Here is a 17,414-nt window from a genome sequence, read left to right as displayed (position 1 = left end):
AAACAGTTTAATCTCCTAGTTCTCCAGCCCCCCAACTTTATACAAATCTGCCCCAAGGCACGTCCCCATTACCATATCATTGTTCTGTCCCTTTTTTTTCTGCTTTAGATAATCCCTGCCCTAGCAAAGTTTTACACAGCTGAATACTCAGAACAAAATATCATTTTGTGTGTGTGAAGTTTTATCAGAAGTCCTGTACTGGGCAAGATCTTTCATTCCTTTCCAAACTGATACCACTGGAATCAACTTTGATTATCTTGCAGTACAGATCACAGGATAGATATTTGTTTCCTCCACATGGTCAAGAGTATCCTGAACACCAATATGATTTATCTGAGTTGAATCTTTTTAGGGTTTACAATTTCTAACCAAATCCCTTTTCGTTGGAAGAAAAAAGACATGGAGATTTCACTAATGGGTAGGGAAACAAACATAGCTCTGTTTTAATTGATTCCTTCAACCTTAAAGGTATTAAGAACTTATTCCCTCAGAACTCTAATGTTACTTTAAAATCCTGATTATCACCTCCTATCACCTCCTTATGGTTTATTACTATAACATTCTTAAGGAAGTTTTATCTGAGATTTGCTTTTACCATCTGAGCCACCAGGGAAGTCTTTCTTTCTTTTCTTTCCATATTTCATTTACTTTGTTATGTGTAAGATAATCCCCCAAAAGGCAAGTAACTGAAATGCTTTTGTCATTTATTCATGTGTTGCCTCAAACTTTGATTAAAATAAGAATAATGATAGCTGTCAATCCTGGGCTTTTTTATATAATAAGATGATATTTATAATTGATTAGCAAAATGAAGATAAGGACCAGGCTATTAAAAAACAGAAATCAGTTCAAAAGTAAAAAGTGAACCTGACTGTCTCAGAGGGAAGAAGTTTTTCTCGTTGGCCCAGAAGGCAAAGAAGCACTTAGAGATTAATGGGGTTGTGTGATAAGAACATAGGAACCACAATGAAAGGGTTCCCACCATCCAACTTTCGAACAATTTGAGCATCACAAAGACTAATGACTGTGATTGAATATAAACACTGAATAAATAAAAATCTACAAGTATATCCTATGTTCAAAATATTTAAAAGAAAAAAAGCTGTACTTTGTGTTCAGGGATGCATATAGAGGGGCTGGGCTTCTCACATGGTTCAGCAGTAAAGATTCTGCCTGCCAGTGCAGGAGACACAGGACACATGGGTTCAATCCTTGGGTCAGGAAAATCCCCTGGAGTAAGAAATGGTAACTCGCTCCAGTATTCTTGCCTGGAAAACTTCATGCACAGAAGAGGCTGGTGGGCTACAGTACATGGGGTCACACAGAGTTGGACAGGACTGAGCAACTGAGTACACACACACACACACACACACACACACAGGATATAAAACTGTATAATGGTATGCTGCTGCTAAGTCACTTCAGTCGTGTCCGACTCTGCGTGACCCCATAGACGGCAGCCCACCAGGCTCCCCTGTCCCTGGGATTCTCCAGGCAAGAACACTGGAGTGGGTTGCCATTTCCTTCTCCAATGCATGAAAGTGAAAAGTGAAAAGGAAGTCGCTCAGTTATGTCCAACTCTTCGCGACCCCATGGACCGCAGCCTACCAGGCTGCTCTGTCCATGGGATTTTCCAGGCAAGAGTACTGGAGTGGGGTCGCCTTCTCTGGTATAATGGTATAAGTATGGACAATATAAAAGATTGCACCCAGTCCACACTAAGATGTAACTCCCTGTCTGAGAATGGTTACAGTTGACACTCACAGGACGAGAGTATCCAGTACATCCACCACATCAGATCTCATTGGTTAAGAACACATGCCAACCCCTGAAGCGTGAGAAAATATACCTATATTCACAGGGTGTGACAACCGATTGATAGATATTCTTTGTATGTGTGAGAAAATATCTCAGAGACAAAGAGCAACAAACAAGATCTATGCAGATAGTTCACCTGGGTAAGCATGTACCTTACACCTCACTCTAAGACACAGTCTTTATTATAAAACAAATACTGCGGAGGCGTAGGGTGGCGGTGGCCTGCTGCAGGGTGGGAGGCACTGAGTGTAGCAGTGCCTGCATGGGACCTTTAGAAGGAGGTCGCCATTATCTTCATTACCTCCACCGCAGTTTGGCCCCAGGTAAATAAGAGGGAGGGAACACAGCCCCACGTGTCAACAGAAAATTGGATTCAATATTTACTGAGCATGGCCCTGCCCATTACAAGACCCAGTTTCCCCCTTAGTCAGTCTCTCCCATCAGGAAGCTTCCATAAGTCTCTTATCCTTCTCCATCAGAGGGCAGACAGACTGAAAACCACAGTCACAGAAAACTAACCAATCTAAATCACATGGATCACAGCCTTGTCTAACTCGATGAAACTATGAGCCATGCAGTGTAGGGCCACCCAAGATGGGTGGGTCATGGTGGAGAGTTCTGAGAAAATGTCCACTGAAGAAGGGAATGGCAAACCACTTCAGTATTCTTGCCTTGAGAACCCCATGAACAGTATGAAAAGGCAAAAAGATAGGACACTGAAAGATGAACTCCCTAGGTCCATAGGTGTCCAGTATGCTACTGGAGATCAGTGGACAAATAACTCCAGAAAGAATGAAGAGACAGAGCAAAAGCAAAAACAACATCCAGTTGTGGATATGACTGGTGATGGAAATAAAGTCTGATGCTGTAAAGAGCAATATTGCATAGGAACCTAGAACGTTAGGTCCATAGTGAAGTTGCTCAGTCGTTTCCAACTCTTGTGATCCCATGGACTGTAGCCTACCAGGCTCCTTCATTCGTGTAATTTTCCAGACAAGAGTACTGGAGTAGGTTGCCATTTCCTTCCCCAGGGGATCATCCCAAGCCAGAGATCGAAACCAGGTCTCCCACACTGCTGGCAGAAGCTTTACCATCTGAGCCACCAGGGAAGCCCGGTCAAGGCAAATTGGAAGTGGTCAAATAGGAGATAGCAAGAGTGAATGTCAACATTTCAGGAATCAGCAAACTAAAATGGACTGGAATGGGTAAATTTAACTCAGATAACCATTACATCTGCTACTGTGGAAAAGAATCCCTTAGAAGAACTGGAGTAGCCATCATAGTCAACAAAAGAGTCTGAAATGCAGTACTGGGATACAATCTCAAAAACGATAGAATGATCTCTGTTCATTTCCAAGTCAAACCATTCAATATCATACCTGTCTAAGTCTATGCCCCAACCAGTAATGCCAAAGAAGCTGAAGTTGACTGGTTCTATGAAGACCTACAAGACTTCTAGAACTAACCCTAAAAAAAAAAAGATGTCATTTTCATTATAGGGGACTGGAATACAAGAGTATCAAGTCAAGAAATACCTGGAGAAACAGGCAAATTTGGCCTTGGAGTACAGAATGAAGCAGGGCAAAGGCTAATAGAGTTTTGCCAAGAGAACACTCTGGTCATAGCAAACACCCTCTTCCAACAACACAAGAGATGACTCTATACATGGACATCACCAGATGGTCAATAACGAAATCAGATAGATTATATTCTTTGCAGCCAAAGATGGAGAAGCTCTATATAGTCAGCAAAAACAAGACTGGGAGCAGACTGTGGATCAGATCATGAACTCCTTATTGCTCAATTCAGACTGAAATTGGAGAAAGTAGGGAAAACCACTAGACCATTCAGGTGTGGCCTAAATCAAATCCCTTATGATTGTACAGTGGAAGTGACAAATAGATTCAAGGAAATAGATCTGATAGACAGAGTGCCTGAAGAACTATGGACAGAGGTTCCTGACATTGTACAAGAGGCAGGGATCAAGACCATCCCCAAGAAAAAGAAATGCAAAAAGGCAAAATGGTTGTCTGAGGAGGCTTACAAATAGCTGTGAAAGGAAGAGAAGTGAAAGGCAAAAGAGAAAAGGAAAGATATATTCATTTGAATGCAGAATTCCAAAGAAGAACAAGGAGAGATAAGAAAGCTTTCCTCAGTGATCAATGCAAAGAAATAGAGGAAAACAATAGAACGGGAAAGACTATAGAGATCCCTTCAAGGAAATTAGATATACCAAGGGAACATTTCATGCAAAGATGGGCTTAATAAAGGACAGAAATGGTATGGACCTAACAGAAGCAGATCTTAATTAGAGGTGGCAAGAATACACAGAACTATACAAAAAAGATCTTCATGACCCAGATAATCATGATGGTATGATCACTCACCTATAGAAAGTTATCCTGGAATGAGAAATCAAGTGGGCCTTAGGAAGCATCACTGCAAACAAAGCTAGTGGAGGTGATGGAATTCCAGTTGAGCTATTTCAAATCCTGAAAGATGATGCTGTGAAAGTGCTGCACTCAATATGCCAGTGAATCTGGAAAACTTAGCAGTGGCCACAGAACTGGAAAAGGTCAGTTTTCATTCCAATCCCAAAGAAAAGGAATGCCAAGCAATGGTCAAACTATGGCACAATTGCACTCATCTCACACACTAGTAAAATAATGCTCAAAATTCTCCAAGCCAGCCTTCAACAGTATGTGAAATGTGAACTTCCAGATGTTCAAGCTCGATTTAGAAAAGGCAGGGGAACCAGAGATCAAATTGCCAACATCCACTGGATCATGGAAAAAGCAAGAAAGTTCTAGAAAAACATCTACTTCTGCTTTATTGGCTACTCCAAAGCCTCTGACTGTGTAGATCACAACAAACTGTGGAAAATTCTGAAAGAGATGGGAATACCAGACCACCTGACCTGCCTCTTGAGAAACCGTATGCAGGTCAGGAAGCAAGTTAGAACTGGACATGGAACAACAGACTGGTTCCAAATAGGAAAAGGAGTACAACAGGCTGTATATTGTCACCCTGCTTATTTAACTTGTATGCAGAGTACATCATGAGAAACGCTGGGCTGGATGAAGTACAAGCTGGACTCAAAGATGATACCACCTTTATGGGAGAAAGTGAAGAACTAAAGAGCCTCTTGATGAAAGTAAAAGAGGAGAGTGAAAAAGTTGGCTTAAAACTCAACATTCAGAAAACGAAGATCATGGCATCTGGTCTCATCACTTCATGGCAAATAGATGGGGAAACAGTGGAAACAGTGGCTGACTTTATTTTTTTACACTCCAAAATCACTGCAAATGATGACTGCAGCCATGAAATAAAAAGACACTTACTCCTTGGAAGAAAAGTTATGACCAACCCAGACAGCATATTACAAAGCAGAGACATTACTTTGCCAACAAGGTCTGTCTAGTCAAAGCTATGGTTTTTCCAGTGGTCATGTATGGATGTGAGAGTTTGACTATAAAGAAAGCTGAGCACCGAAGAATTGATGTTTTTGAACTGTAGTGTTGGAGAATACTGTTCAGAGTCCCTTGCACTGCAAGGAGATCAAACCAGTCCATCCTAAAGGAAATCAGTCCTGAATATTCATTGGAAGGACTGATCCTGAAGCTGAAGCTCCAATACTTTGGCCATCTGATGCGAAGAACTGACTCATTTGAAAAGACCCTGATGCTGGGAAAGATTGAAGGCGGGAGAAGAAGGCGATAACAGAGGATGAGATGATTGGATGACATCACTGACTCAATGGACATGAGTTTAAGTAAGCTCTGGGAGTTGGTAATGGACAGGGAGGCCTGGTGTGCTGCAGTCCATGGGGTAGCAAAGAGTCAGACACGACTGACTGAACTGAACTGAAGTGAATTGAAAACCTACACCCACACAGAGACCTGCCTGTGAATGTTCACAGCAGCATTATTCATAATACTTCCAAACTGGAAACAGCAGTGGATCGATAGAATGTGATATATCTATACAATGAAGTAACACTCCACAATAAAAAGGAACAAAGCTCGTTACAGATGAACTTCGAAAACACACCAAATAAATGAAACCAGATCAAGACCACACATTCATATGAAATGTCCAAAAAAGGCAAACTTACAAAGATAAAAGGTAAATTAGTCATTATCTAGAGATGGAGATAGGAATGTGAATTAAGATTAAATGGAAATAAGGGATATTTTGGGAGAGATGGAAAGTGTTTTACAACTGACATTGCCTTTGTTGATGGTTGTACCACTCAGTAGAGTTACTTTAAAAAATCATTAAAATGTATAACTTGAAATGGATGAATTTTATGACAAACAAAAATACCTCAGTAAAAAACTTTATGAAAAGTCTTTAATTTTATGCAATAAATATGTTTCTAAACATAGTGTTTAGTTTCTAAAAGTCTGTATATGTCGAGTTATATTTGATAAGTACAAATAAAAATAGCATTGAGAAAGAAATTATATAATAGGTACAGACAAAATTTTAGAAATTATTTTCTAAAAAGCACACTTAGGCATTTCCCTGCTTTCCTGTGGTTAGCAGTCTACCCTTCCACTACCAGGGGCCCAGGTTCACTCTTTGGTGTGGGAACTAAGATCCCACAAGCTGTATGGTGCAGCCAAGGGGGAAAAAATGACTATTTTAAAATAAAAATTACATTTTGGGAAGATGTAATTTCCCAAAGTTGGCTTAAAAACAAGTAGATGAATACATCAATCCATCAAAGAATAGTTTATCAATGTCTTATTTATTAAAAGTATTACAGGACCAGTCAGGGTAAAGATAAGGACTTTAAAACAATAAAATATATATGTATGATTCCTATACTACAGAAAATAATGTTTCAGGGAATACTTTATAAGTGAAAAATATCATTTTTATAGCTTTTATGTCTGATACAAAAAAAAAAAGACTAATGCCAGTTTCATGACAGCTGATGCAAAAGTCCTAAACAATATAACAGCAAAACTATTTTAGCAGTTTTTAATGGAGTACCAAAAAAACTGGATCTTATCATTTTAAGCTAGAAATTGCCTTAAAATTAGTTGCAGCATTCTAAAATGGAAACCAGAATTTGTAAGTGGGCAACCTTCCCTTTTTGGAGGGGCAAGTTCCCCTAAAATATACTCGGAGTTCTCCGAACCCTGGGGAAATCTTGAACCAGCAGAGAAAACCAATTACACTCACCTCAAGGTGTTAACTGCAGAGTTAAGCCACTACACATCTGTTGCTTGTCAACCTGCTCCAGTCCTGAAAACGATCTGTCCTTGCCTAAGCACAACATCAGAGGAAATTAGGAGCCAGAGTTAAAGCAGGAAGGCTGTGCAATCCGGATCTTTTCTACCCCTCATGCAGGAGGAACGACTGTGACAAAGATGTATTTGGTGTCTGGACTGCGTTGTGTCTGGGCTATTGTTTAAAGTTGAATAAGCCATCCTTTGAAAGCTACTGTCAAGTCATGGGAGTCAAGTCAGAACAAAACTCTGAAAACAGGGGTTCAATTTCACCTTCTGAGAGTGGACGTCCCAACTGCTTTTTACCTGGAACTAGAATGTAAGGTGCGCCTTGGACAGGGAAAAGAAAGAACTTCCTCTCTGCTCTGCCTGACTCTGAGCAGAGGGCATGTCTTTGTGCATGCCCTTCACAAGAAGGACTGTGGACGGGTTTGGGCTTCTGGGTTCTTAGAGGGACCACTCCTGGCAGATGTTAGCAGCCATCACCTTGCGGGGGATAGCTGTGCTCAGCAGAGCAGCTGTCATGAGCTTCTATCTGAGGCAAGAATAGAGTGGCAAGACAAAAGAGTAGAGAACAAACTCACAAACAGTTGAGGGAAAGAGACACTTGGAGATGGAGGCAATTTACAGCAGGAAAACCAGCAGGGACTTGTGCCATGTAATTTAAATAAAAATAGGAAGTGTGATGCCCTTTTATAGTCACCAGTAGAGAGGCCAGAAACAATGAATTATCCAACATAGGCAATTATCCTACATTATCCAATGTAGAGCTTATCCTCTATGGTCAAGAATAATTTCTCATAACAGGAAACATTAACATAATAAACACAAAAAGTCAGTTAAGAAAATCTGTATGTTCATTGCATTGATTAAAAAGGTATTCAAGAAAATCTAATACTCTTATAAAAAAGGAAAAAACTTAAACAAGATATGGGATATTGGTCTAACACAATAAAAACTTTGTTGTTCAGTCACTCAATTGTATCCAACTCTTTGCTATCCCATGGACTGCAGTATGCCAGGCTTCCCTGTCCTTCACCATCTCCCGAAGATTGCTCAAACTCATATCCATTGAGTCAGTGATGCCATCCAACCATCTCATCCCATATCGTCCCCTTCTAATCCTGCCTTCAATCTTTCCCAGCATCGGGGTCTTTTCCAATGAGTCGGCTCTTCACATCAGGTGGCCAAAGCATTGGAGCTTCAGCTTCAGCATCAGTCCTTCCAATGAATATTTAGGACTGGTCTCCTTTGGATTGACTGGTTTGGTCTCCTTGCTGTCCAAGGGACTCAACAGTCTTCTCCAACACCACAATTCAAAAGCATAAATTCTTCAGCACTCGGCTTTCTTTATAGTCCGACTCTCACATCCATACATGACTACTGGAAAAACCATAACTTGAACTAGACAGACCTTTGTTGGTAAAATAATGTCTCTGCTTTTCAATATGCTGTCTAGGTTTGTCATAGTTTTTCTTCCAAGGAGTAAGTGTCTTTTAATTTCATGGCTGCAGTCATCATTTGCAGTGATTTTGGAGTGCAAAAAAATAGTCTGTCACTGTTTCCATTGTTTCCCCATCTATTTGCCATGAAGTGATCAGACTGGATGCCATGACAAAGACTAGCTCTCAAAAATCAAGAATCAACATCCTGCTTAACAACAAATTCTAGCGATACTCCTATCCTCAAAAGAACCAAGAGAAAAATGTTATTATCATCAAATAATAGTATTCAGGAACTTCTAGAAAAAGCACTAGAGTGTGTAACAGTAATAACTATCGTCTTGGAAAGACAACTAAAGCTCTCATGATTTTCCAGTCATGTTACTATCAAACTATAAAACCCAAAGAAACAATCAACAGCCATTAGTAATATTACGAATGATACTAGTAATTAATTATAAAATATGATGGAAAAAATCTCCACAGTAGCAACAAAAAAACATAATTCCCATGAATATGTTCTACATGAAATGTGTAAGACCTACAAAAACCAAAGTACTAAATTTTACTGCGAGACAGAAAAAAGATGCTTAAATTTAAAAAACAACAACAATCACAATGATATAGATGGAAAGACTTAGTACCATAAAAGGTGCACTTTTCTCAAATTAAATCATAGGTTTAGTGGCAGTCCAGTTAAAATTCTAAAAAGACAGTGACAAAATTACCCTAAATTTCCAACTAAGAATAGACAAAAATATCTTAAGAAATTTTGCAAAATAAAACTAACAAGAGAGGTTTCCATGCTAGATGTTAAAACACTTTAAAAAGCTATGATAAACAGTATAGTGGTACTAGGCCCAATAACTAATGAACAGATCTTTAGAAGAGATTGCCTTGAGAAGACAGTAAAATATACAAAAACTAAATATGATGCAGAAAGGATCATAAATCAGTATGGAAATGAGTGAATACTGCAACTTATGGTGTAAAAATATTAGTTACGTCTGCTTAGACTATTATTCAAAGTCTTTCCTGTGGCCTAAAAGGATCCTTCTACTTTTCTACATGATTTGGGTCTCTCTACTGTCAAACTTTTCCCTGGTGGTCCATATGGTAAAGAATCCACCTGCAGTGCAGGAGACCTGGGTTTGATCCCTGGGTTGGGAAGATCCCCTGGATAAGGGAATGGCTACCTACTCCAGTATTCTTGCCTGGTGAATTCCACGGACAGAGGAGCCTGGCAGGCTACAGTTCTCGGGGTCACAAAGAGTCAGACATGATTGAGCAGCTAACACACACACCATCAACCTCATTTAATAACCTCTTAGCTCCTGTTCCAATCTTCTAAGCCATCTTCCTGTCTCTCAAACACACTAAGCTTATTTCTGCCTCCAGGTCTTGATACGCACTGTTCTTTCTCTCTGCCCTTACAGTCAAATGTCATCTTCTTAGAGACGGCCTGATAACAACTGCTGCTTAAATTATAAAAAAAAAAAAAAAAAAAACAGCAACAACCACAGTGATATGGATGGAAAAACTGCTCAGACAGCATCCTCACCTCCACATCAGGCACCTGCTATTAATGGCACCGTCACTCTCCAAAATTACTTTGTTTGTTAACATGTTCATTGCTTTTTCTGACTAGAATACAGGCTCCCTAAGAATAGGATACTTATTCCCTCATTCTATTCAAGGAAGATGAGGAAAGAAGAACTCTTACTGTTTACTAAAGGTTTAAAAATGAAGACACATGTATACATATGAATTATGTACATGTGTGTCTGCATTCATATGTGTTATGTACATGTGTGTGTGCATCTTATGTATACATACATGAGCACATATATTTATATACACCTACATGTGTATACAAAATGAAGGTAAGGACCATTATTGATAAGAACTATTCAACACAGATTTGTGTTCTACATAATAATTTGTATTAAATGTACATATAAACAAATATTTACCATAATGAATTATGTTAAACAAGATAGTTACAGATTTATTAGTAACAGTGAGAAATCTCTTATGTTATTCTTTATCATCACATAATACCATCATTTAATTATAATATTATCCTCCTCACTTATTTTTATCCACACTGTAAACATCTTATTTACCACACTGAAAATTGGACATGGTTAAGTAAATGAGATTTAACCTTCAGTTCCAATTGAATTCATGCCCTGTCTTTTACTTATCGTGACTCCGTTTTATTGCAAATTCAAGAGTCCCAGTGGAAAGCAAGCATGTGATTCCCCTAAATGAAAGAAGACTGGACTTGCCCATCTGAATAGAATTTGGGTGTTCCTTGTCTGAGCTTTCTCCTGTTTCTCCTCCCACCACATCCCCATTCCCAAACCCTGGCTCTACATCACCTCCTATCTGCATGGACAACCCATCTACTGCCATCTACTGTTACGTTTGAGTCTTTGGTGTCCTCCCTACCCCCAGTGCCCTGGTGAGTTAGGAAAAAAAGCTGATATCAGAGGGAGGTGGGAGCCTCAGGACGGGGGGACACGTACACCCATGACTGATTCATGTCAATGTATGGCAAAACCACCACAGTATTGTAAAGCAATTAGCCTACAATTTAAATAAATAAATAAATATTTTAAAAATTGTAAATCAACTATACGTCAATAAAAAGAATTTTAATTAAAAAAAAATCACAGAGTGAGAGAAACTATTATTTTGTTGTTACTGATGTAAGAAGATGAAGAGGAAACAATCTATCTTAAAAAGTCAAAATTTACAAGTTGGATCATCCTAAGATCTGATAGCTGGACAGCAGAATCTCTTCCAAATGCATACACACTACTATATTTAAAATAGATAACCAACAAAGACCTACTGTACAGTACAAAGAGCTCTACTCAATAATAATCTAAATGGGAAAAGAATTTGAAAAAGAATATAGATACATGCATATGTGTATAACTGAATCCCTTTCCAGTACACCCACCTGAAACAGACATTTTTGATCAACTATAATTCAACATAAAATACAATTTTAAAAAATCATCGACAAAAAAACAGATGGGTTCTCTCTTTACTGTTATGTATTTCACATCCTAGAACAACCAACCACAGTTCACGTGGAATATTTGCTCCTTGCATGGTGTGGGGTGTGGGGTGTACATGAATGTGTGTGTGTGGTTTACATCTGTCAGGCCACCTATTGTAGAAAAAAATCACGGAGCTCTATAAAAAATATTTTCAGTATTTTTGCATTCCTTTACACAGTTTAATCATCTACTTCTTAAAGAAGAAAGGAGAGAGTTACAGGAACAGACTTGGCCTGAATTGTTTCAATAATAGAGTTAAATGTCTTTATTAAGCCTTTTCTTTCTGAGGAATGGTTCAGAGTAAAGTGTAACACCAGTTGCTGACCTCTGGAACAATCCAGTGTTGGCCTCAAGACTTGTTTGACCAGGCCAAATCAGGTCAGGACAGGCATATGTTTGGTTTTACTGACATATCTGTCCAAAAGAGTGAAATTCCACAACTGTATGACCCCTTAAAGGCATTGAGAACTGCTTCCCACCCTTCCTAGTCTTGATAATACAGGAACTGACTGTTCTTTTCATTTTTAACCACCCCATAGTCTTTATCTGCTGCCTGTATGAGTTAGGACCCAAAGATTGAACTATTATATAATTTGGTTACAGACAAACTTGCTTCCTGAACATTCAGAAGGAGTATTATGTAATGACACTTTTCCTTCCTTCCAATCTAAAAATACATATTTTGGGGATCCACTCTGCAACTGGAATTCAGCTACACAAGGACTTGACTTGCCTCCAGTTTAAAACAAGAGCGAAAAAAAAAAAAAAAAACCACAAAAACGACCTATTCCACAGCCCTGGAATTGCTTCCTAAAGCAAACAGCTTAGATTGAAGAGTTCCCCAGATGGTGGAGTAGGAAGACCCTGGGCTCACCTCCTCTCAAGGGTATCCCAAAATGACAACTATTTACAGAGAAACCACTGATGTGAAAGACCAGAACCTACCAGAAAAAAACCTTCTACAATTATAGATACAAAGGAGGAACTGCAAGGAGGCAGGTAGGAGAGGTGACAGTGCCATATAGTTGAGACCCACAGCAGTGGGTGGGCAAATCACAAATGGGAGAAGAGCTATAACTGCAGAGATTGTCACCTAGGAGTGAGGAATCAGAGCCCCACACTGTGCCCCCCAGCCCAAAGGTCCAGCGCCAGGAAGATGAACCTACAGAATGTCTGGGTTTAAAGGCCAGCAGAGATTACTTTTGGGGGAAGCCAGAGGGCTGAGGAAAATAGAGACTCCACTCTTAAAGGTCACATGCAAAATCTCACGTGCTCTGGGACCCAAGGCAGAAGCAATAATTTGAAAGGAGCCTGCATCAGACCTACCTGATGATTTTGCAGTGTTCCAGAGAGACAGGAGGCACCAAGATGCTGGTGGAACACATTTTGGGGAACAAGTTCTACCACATGGACGCTGGCCCTGGTGGGCACTATTCTGGAATCCTCCCTCTAACTTATTAGCTCCAAGACCCAGCACTGCCCGCCAGCCAGTAGGCATTAGTACTGGGACATCTCAGGCCAAGCAACGAGCAGGAGGAGACACAGCCCCACCCACCAGGAGGCTAGCTGCCTCAAGACCCACTGAGTCCATAGCCAATCCTGGACACGGCTTTTTGCATCCACCAGGAGTCCTAGGACCTGGCTCCACACACCAGGATGCAAACATTAGTTTTGGAACACCAAGGGTCCTGGAGCCAGAGGCGCTGGGATTCTGCTTTGCTCACACCAGCCCCAGAATCTTCTTCCCTGCCATGCTCCCTCCTCCCCAACCCTCAACATCGGTCCCACCCCGTGTCTGGCTCCATTCACCAGTACGGAAACACAACTTCAGGACATCCTCGACCCCCAGCAGCTCTATCAGGAATTGGCCTCAACCAACAGTGACCCAACACCAGTTCTGGGACCCCTGGATTCTGTAGCCAGAGACCCCAGGACTAGACCCTGCCCACCAACAGGCTGATTCAAGATTTGAGACATCTCAGGCCCCTCAGACAGTGGTCCTAGGGTCTAGCCCCACCCACCAGTCTTGGGATTCCCAGGGCCCTGCAGTCAGAGCCCTCGGGACCCAGTTCCACTCACCAGTGAGCCAGCACTATCTCTGGGAACCTTCGAGGTTCCACAGCCTACCTTGTAATTACCTGGCCCCACCAGCCAGTAGCCAGAAGCCTCCACACAAGGGGCAACCAACTGAACAGGGGGGCCAGTCATGTCAAGCAGCATGCCCATAGTAGTCAGCACACTACATCAGAAGCACCCACACAACCCACATAGGGAGAACCCCTATAGCACATAGCAGTGATGACCAGAGCTACTAGAACACTATAAAAGGCCAGTTCTCCAACACTGGGAAAAGTAACCAATTCACCATATACACAGGATCAAATTTTGCATTTTCAACAACATAGATGGACCTAGAGCCTAATATGCTTAAAGAAATCAAAGACAAATACTTTATGTTATCACTTACATGTGGAACCTAAAACACACACAAAAAAAGAATCAATATGACAAAACAGAAACAGATTTACAGATATTTAGAATAAACTAGTGCTTGGAAAATCCCATGGACAGAGGAGCCTGGTAGGCTGCAGTCCATGGGGTCGCTAAGAGTCGGAGATGATTGAGCGACTTCACTTTCACTTTTCACTTTCCTGCATTGGAGAAGGAAATGACAACCCACTCCAGTGTTCTTGCCTGGAGAATCTCAGGGACAGGGAAGCCTGGTGGGCTGCCATCTATGGGGTCACACAGAGTTGCAGACGACTGAAGCGACTTAGCAGCAGCAGCAGCAGCAGAATAAACTAGTGGTTTCCAGTGGGGCTAGGGAAGAAGGGGGTGGGTAATACAGGGATAGAGGATTAAGAGATACAAATCACTATGTATAAAATAAATTATCTACAATGATATATTGTACAGCACAAGGAATATAGGTATTATTTTATGTCAAATGGAGTATAATCTATGAAAATTTTGAAACACTAAGTTACATATCTGGAACTACCATAATGTTGTAAACCAGCTCTATCTCAATTCTAAAAACTTAAGAAGAAAAAGTAAATTAAAAAGTATCTTAAATAAATATTATGACACCTATGAGTGAGAAAAAAGAAGGAAGGAAGGAAAGAAAGAAGGATAAAGAAAGCAACGGAGGAAGAGTGGGAGGAAAGGAGAGCGAGAAAGAAAGAAGGAAAAGTTTAAAGAGCAAAATAATCAATTTTTCATCTTTCTGCTCCCTAACCAGCATAACCACAAGACAATACATAAAGTGAAACCATGAAATAAAAACATTCTCCATAAAAATAAGGAAAAAACCCTTTGTATAAAATCATTCTAGATCATACAACATAAAGAAAATAGATATTTGACACCTATGTTTAATATAGATCATAGCCAAAAAACAAAACAAAACACAGTTTGCATATTTCTCAGTCCAAACAATCTCTATTTATGCCATTTATGCCATTATTTTATCCTTTGTACTGCAATAAGGATGGAGTTTCTTGCCCCTATCTCGAAAGAAATCTGCTGCACCCTTACTATTCTGTTTCATGCTCTGATAAGTATGGCCATATGTATTTCTCCTTCAGGAACAGAAAGCTTTAGGGCTCAGATGTCTCCAGAAGAAGTCAAGTGACTTGGGAAAGATGAATAAATATCCTTTCTTCATTGGGGTACTGAAAGTCAAGGCATTAGCACTGTCAGAAACCAGAAAACAAAGCAGGAGCTATTCCCAGGAACGACTTAAAGGAAGGATGGGAAAGAGTCATTAAAGTAAGAGTCTTTCCGAACCATACCCAGACTTTCCAAATCATGCCCAGATACATATCTCCACTTTTGGAAGCCAGTCCCAAACACTTGCCCTCTTTCTCCTTTTTATTTTCAGTTCAGTTCAGTCGCTCAGTCATGTCTGACTCTTTGCGCCCCCGTGAATTGCAGCATGCCAGGCCTCCCTGTCCATCACCAACTCCCAGAGTTCACTCAAACTCATGTCCATCGAGTCGATGATGCCATCCAGCCATCTCATCCTCTGTCGGCCCCTTCTCCTCCTGCCCCCAATCCCTCCCAGCATCAGAGTCTTTTCCAATGAGTCAACTCTGCATGAGGTAGCCCAAGTACTGGAGTTTCAGCTTTAGCATCATTCCTTCCAGAGAACACCCAGGACTGATCTCCTTTAGAATGGACTGGTTGGATCTCTTTGCAGTCCATGGGACTCTCAAGAGTCTTCTCCAACACCACAGTTCAAAAGCACCAATTCTTCAGTGTTCAACTTTCTTCACAGTCCAACTTTCACATCCATACATGACTACTGGAAAAACCGTAGCCTTGACTAGACGGACCTTTGTTGGCAAAGTAATGTCTCTGCTTTTGGATATGCTATCTAGGTTGGTCATAACTTTCCTTCCAAGGAATAAGAGTCTTTCAATTTCATGGCTGTAGTCACCATCTGCAGTGATTTTGGAGCCCAAAAAAATAAAGTCTGACACTGTTTCCACTGTTTCCCCATCTATTTGCCATGAAGTGATGGAACCAGATGCCATGATCTTATGTTTTGTTTTGTTTTGTTTTTTTAATTTTTGGTCACACTGCATGGCATATGGGATCTTAGTTCCCAACAAGGGAATTTCCCCTTGAAGTGGAAGCTCAAAGTCTCAACCACAGTGCCACCAGGAATCCCTGACATCTTTCTTTTTTGCTGCTTCATTCTTCCCCAACTGACAGCCTCCACTCTCATCAGTCATCTCCTCTATCTCCTGGCCTACTCCAGCCTTTGGTTTCTATGTCAATATGACCTGCTATTCTAGAATTTAGTGCCTAAGGATACATCAGTAAAGGAAAATAAATCTCAGTCCTCAGGAGCTTAAATTCTAGTGGGAGGAAAAAGACCAACAATAAAAATTAGTTAAAAATTAAAATATAGATAACTAGTTGACCATACAACAATGCTGCTCAGCAAATTTTTGACCTGCAAAAATGTCCATTTCATGAGTCAAACTTTATATTAAATGGTGATAATATTATTTTTAAAATTAAGCAGGGAACAATAGGTAGTAGGGTGGATAGGGAGGTAAGCACACAGACAGTAAATTAAAACAGGGCAATCAGTCTCCAAGTGGTAAAATTATATGAGATGGTTTTTCTGCTCTTTCATTATTCTTCTAAGGAGCATGCATTCCTTCATAATGAGTTAAAAAAAAAAACTTTATGACATCAAAGTTGCTGAAAAACTGCAATGAGTCATTGTTATTTTAGCCACTAAGTTGTGTCCGACTCTTTTGTGACTCCATGCACTGCAGCCTTCCAGGCGTCTCTGTCCAGGGGATTTTCCAGGAAAGAATACTGGAGTGGGTTGCCATTTCCTTTTGTAAGGAATCTTCCTAATCCAGGGATCAAAGCTGCATCTCCTGCATCGGCAGGTAGATTCTTTACCACTGAGCCACCAGGGAAGCCCAAAATGCATCATACAACCATCAATTTTACGGTATTTACATCAAGGAAGAATATAAGACAGATCATATTAACACAGTCTTATTCATGCCCTATGAAATTGGAAAGTCACACCCTATGAAATTGAAATTCATGCCCTAAAAAACATTATGTAGTATAAAATATCTAACCTATATGTTCTAAGCCATGAATGTTAAAAATAAGAAATAAACTATTTTAATCAATATTGTAGAAATACAATTTTGTTACACTTTTTAATATACATGATCAAAGAACAAAACAATGCAAAATATTACAGTATTTCCCTCAATTTTGCATTCTTGAATCTGTTATACTAGTTCAATTTCAAGTGGATATCCATTTTCTGTTATTTATCAGACTTTATAACTTATAGT

The 17,414-nt window shown here is 40.1% G+C and overlaps 1 protein-coding gene across 9 annotated transcripts in view; it reads right to left on the bottom strand.

The window, feature by feature from the left end:
• Positions 1–17,414, bottom strand: part of ADAM22 (ADAM metallopeptidase domain 22) — a 239,367-nt gene that overhangs the window by 182,092 nt on the left and 39,861 nt on the right. The window lies entirely within an intron of this gene.

Source organism: Ovis aries, chromosome 4 (genome assembly GCF_016772045.2).
Source record: "Ovis aries strain OAR_USU_Benz2616 breed Rambouillet chromosome 4, ARS-UI_Ramb_v3.0, whole genome shotgun sequence".
Classification (NCBI taxonomy): Eukaryota; Metazoa; Chordata; class Mammalia; order Artiodactyla; family Bovidae; genus Ovis; species Ovis aries.
Note: the sequence above shows the minus strand (reverse complement) of the source record. Positions and strands in the feature narration are given on the sequence as shown.